This window comes from Solanum tuberosum, unplaced genomic scaffold (genome assembly GCF_000226075.1).
Source record: "Solanum tuberosum cultivar DM 1-3 516 R44 unplaced genomic scaffold, SolTub_3.0 scf01021, whole genome shotgun sequence".
NCBI classification, from domain to species: Eukaryota; Viridiplantae; Streptophyta; class Magnoliopsida; order Solanales; family Solanaceae; genus Solanum; species Solanum tuberosum.
In genome coordinates, this window is record NW_006239930.1 from 8586 (window position 1) to 13460 (window position 4875).

General features: G+C 35.5%; 1 pseudogene; it reads left to right on the top strand.

The window, feature by feature from the left end:
- The first annotated feature begins 1760 nt into the window (after positions 1-1760).
- The window catches only part of LOC102586278 (O-acyltransferase WSD1-like), a 13704-nt pseudogene continuing 10589 nt past the window's right edge, over positions 1761-4875 (top strand).

The following is a 4875-nucleotide window of genomic DNA, read 5'->3' on the forward strand; positions in this document are numbered from 1 at the left end:
TCTTCTTCTTCTCTTCTTCACTCTCAAGCCCTAGCCTTCACTCTCTTAAAATGGAACAAAATGATCCAAATATCAGCCTAACACAACAATATATCCTTAAAAGAAATAGCTAGGGAAAAGATCAAAATGCCCTTAATGATTCCCGGACGGATTTCCTTGTCAACTGCCCAACTTTCAAAGGGCCATAACTTGGTCATACGAACTCGGAATAGAGCAAACTCGGCGGCGTTGTAAAGATCATTCCACAAGCTTCACAGCCACAACTGGAACTACTTCTAACTCATCCTGAGCTGGAAGTTATGACTGCTCAAATTTGGCCAAAAATCACTGATTTCCATACTTAGCCAAATTTTCCAGATTTTCAAATCCTTTCCAAAAAATGAAAATTTTCAAATTCTAAGCCTCTTCTTAGCTATTTCAAATTGTCGGATGTTACAGCAAAGTAGAAGAAGTCCTCTAGAATGCAAGGAGGCTCACCAACAGACTCTAAGTGCTGAACCTGATCAACGAGGCGCTGGATGTTGATCCTGGTTACCTGCGTCTGCATCATAATACGATGCAGGCCAACTGATGTCAGTACATTGAATGTACGATTATGCGAGTTGTAATGCTAAACATAACATAGGCTTGAAAAGATTCTGAAAGAAACACTTGCCTTGGCTCTTCTCAACTCACGAATAACTCAACTCATAATAAAGCAATGAAACACATGCAATATATGAAAAGCTTTATAAAACAGTAAAAACAACTTAGTTTGTTAAAGAAAATGCAATAACAAACTCAACTTTACTCATACAACAAAGTAATATAGTTTATGTGGGAGTTCTCTAACCGACAACCACCACTATGAGCCTAAGTGGTGATACAACGTCTTGCCCACGCTGCCAGAACTGTCCTATACTCTTCCGTCATATGGAACGCTTAACTTATTGGATCCACTAGCTTATGCTAAAAGCATCTTAAGGATTCATATAAAAAGTATGATCCTTTACTACCCATGATGTCTACATGGTTTATGGAGACGTGAGTTATCTGAACTCAAGCTCGTCCCCATATCGGTGCTCAATACTACTCCCAAAATATACTTTAGCTCATATATTTGTAAAAACAAAACTCTTTCTTTGGTTTGAGATAATTACTCAAAACTTAGCTTAAAAGCTCTTTTGGAAATTTCAGTTTCCTTTTTACTGGAAAACTAGCTCAAAGGCTCTTTTGGAAACCAAAGTTTCCTCTTTACTTGAAAAAGAACTAGCACAAAGGATCCTTTTGAAATCTCAGTTTCCTTTCTTGTTTAAATGTGAAAACATTTAATCTTTGGGAATACATAGTTCTAATATACTCTTTTGAAGAAATGACTTCAATCTTTACTCTTTACTCAACTCAAACCTTAAGTCTTAAAACATTTGTAAAAGACTTTTGAAAACTTTATGAACTTCTCTTGACTTGACTCTTAACTTCTCTTGAATTGAATTATGGATTCAAGGATTGTTATTTGTGATAGGAAGGATTTCATGATGTTTAGGAATGATTTTAGATAGCTAAACATGAGAAACGATCAAGAAATTTATTTATTATTTTAAACTAAAGTTTACACTTCTTTTAAATTCACGTCCAATCAAAATAAATCACACAAATTAAAATAAATAAAACACATAATAAGTTAGCTGAGATTCGTACTATTATTCTTCTATATAACAAACCAAAAAAGTAAAAAGATCAAAGTATAGTGTACACACATTACTTTCTCTTAGAAAAATAAAATGGAGTCACTCATGGCTGAAGGATTAAGAAGCAGATCATCAGGTCTAAAACCAATAGAAACAAAGAGAAAAGGGGGTATCGAAGAATACGGTATGGTAACCGTGGAAGACGAGCCATTGAGTCCAATGGCTCGTCTTTTCCACTATAGGAGGTTCGATATCCATGCCGTTGTGTTTATGGCTTGCAAAACTCGAATCTCACCACAGCCTGTGAAGGAAAAGTTGGTGCATACTTTACTTAAGCATCCTCGTTTCACTAGCTTGATGGTATGTTTTTTTTTTATTGCATGCTCCGTTTATGTAAGATGTAATTGGTTCTTGGATGTGCATGACAGAGTCTGAATTTTCGTCAAAACATAAAAAAGTACTTTGAGAGCATGTCATCAAAGAAGGATCTAGGAATACTAGGTGAATATTTATAAATAACTAAAATTTTAGTGACTTTCAGGTAGATTATCGTGTTAAAATTATTGGTTCAATTGAATCCATTGCTTGACATCTTTTCCTATTTATAAGTTTACCCTGAGGAAGAGCTTGGCGGGGTTCGTAGGTTCAGATGAACCTAGTAGATTTTCCGTATACTCTGTATTTGTGAACCCCTCCTGGCTCCGCCTCGATGTATGAGCTAAGTTTTTTTTTTCCTTTCAATTATCAACATGGATTTTTCCTTCGTAAAAAACTAAGAAGAAGAAATGGCTCTAATTTAGCTTATCCTGCCTTACCCATCCACCGGTGGAACAAGAAATTTAACGAAGTATGTGCAAAATTTTCTTTCAATTGTGTTAAAAGTGAGTAAAATTAAATAGATATTCATAATAACATAATTTTAAAATGCCTATTTTACCCTTAATGAAATGAATTATGACACATTTCAAAAGTCTTTCTCTTTTTTCTTAAACTCTATGCCGAGTCAAACTAAGTCGTATAAATTGGGATAAAGGAAGTAAGCTCTGTACACCCCATAATTTTCCAACAAAAAGAATGTATACATGACCACTCTTAGCCTAAGATAATGTAACACCCCAGAGGATTTTTCGAATTAAGACTCGAACCGTCCTTCATATGGAGTGAGATTTGTACCAAGGAATTTAAAATTTCTTGAGTGTTAAAGTCCCTAGATGTAACACATTGAGTTCCAAGAATAGTTAAATTGGAATTTATCATTTTTGGAAAGAATTCAAATCAGGAAATTTAGTTATGGAAAAAAATGAGTTTTTTTGGCCAACTTTGAGTAGTCATAACTTCTAGCTCATGATGATTTAGGTGTAGTTCTAGTTATGGTTGTAATTTTCGTGGAATGATCTTTCCAACGCCACCGAGTTTGCTCGATTCCGAGTTCTTATGAGTGAGTTATGCCCTTTGGAAGTTGGGCTGTTGGCACAGTCGCACAGGGCAGTTTAGTCCGGAAATTTTAAGGGCATTTTGGTCTTTTCCCTAATCAATTCTTTTGGTTATATCTAAGTGTTGGACTAAATTTTTAGATCAGTTTGTCTCATTTTTAAAGAGAAAAGAGTTAGGGCTTGGGAGAGAAGAGAGAAAGAAGAGAAGGAAGAGGAGAAAGAGAAGAGCAATCAAGGAGATCATCGTGGACATTGTCGGGGGTGATACCTACTAGGTATGTGAGCTTTTAGCATTGGGTGATCCTTTCCCCCACACGCCAAACTCGTTTTAATTCCAAGAAAAGCTTAAGTTGTGTTGTTGAAATTGTTAGTTGATTGTGTTGAAGTTTCTTGCTGGTTTAGTACATGTTTCCAGTTGTGTTTTTGAGTTGAAATCCACTGTATGTTGAGGGGTTTATGATCCCAAGTGTTTGGAAAAAGAACCTTTGAAGTTAAGAGGGTTTAGATTTGGCAACATGAAGGAGAAAAGTCGGGCAGCTTGCATGAAACAAGTCTGCGTCGCAGATTTGTTCCCTCTGTGAACAGAATCTGCTCTGCGTCGCGGACAGGACGCGGACTCCACTGTTTTCAGAATTTAATTTCGTAATTCTTCTTAAGTTTAGCTGTCCTAAATTATTCCTAAACATCATGGGGTCCTTCCAAACACAAATCATTACCCTTGAATCCATAATTCAATTCAAGAAAGTTAGGATCAAAGTCAAGTGAAGTTAGAGCCAAGCTTAGAAGTTAAGCAAGTCAAGCAAGTTTTTAAAGTTGTTCAAGAGTCTTTAGTGAATGTTTTAACTTCATTTTTGAGACTCAAGTTTCAAGTCAAGTTAAGAGTTTCAAGTCAAGTCAAGAGTTTCAAGTCAAGTCAAGTTAAGAGTTTCAAGTCAAGTCAAAAGTATCGAGTTTCAAGTCAAGTCAAAAGTTAAGAGTTTCATGTTAAGTTAAGAGTTTCACATCAAGTCAAGAGTTTCAAGTTAAGTCAAAAGTAAAGAGTTTCAAGTAAAGTAAAGAGTAAAGAGTTGAGTTCATTTTCTCAAAAGTTATTAGGGAACTAAGTATTTCCCAAAGAAGTTGATAAATGTTTTCACATTTGAGCAAAGAAAGGGAACATTGATTCCAAAAGAGCCTTTGGGCTAAGCTTTGAGTAATTATCTCAAACTAAAGAAAGAAGTTATTTTAAAAGCATGAACCAAAGTATTTTTGGGAGTAGTATTGAGCACCGAGTTGGGGACACGAGTTCATATTAACTCAACTCTCCATAAGAACCATGCGGCCAACATGGGATTTAACGGGTCATACTTTTTAGATGATCACGTAAAGTTAAGCTAGTGGATCCATTTAGTAAAGTTAGCTTCCTATATCACGGCCAGGTATAGGATGGTCCTTGGGCAACATGAGGTAAAACGTTGTACCACTACTAGGGCTCATAGTGGTGGTTGTCGGTTAAAGAATCTCCCACTAAAGTTATATTACTTTTATATAAGTAAAGTTGAGTTTGTTATTGCTTTAATCACTAACGAACTAAGTTGTTTACAAGGTTTTAAAAGCTTTATATATATATTGCATGTGTCTTATTGCTTTATATTGAGTTCAGTTATTCAAGAGTCGAGTATCCAGAGTTGAGTATCTATCTTTGAGTTGAGTATCTATCTCTGAGTTGAGTATCTATCCTTGAGTTGAGTATCTATCTTTGAGTTGAGTATCTGTCTCTGAGTTGAGTATCTATC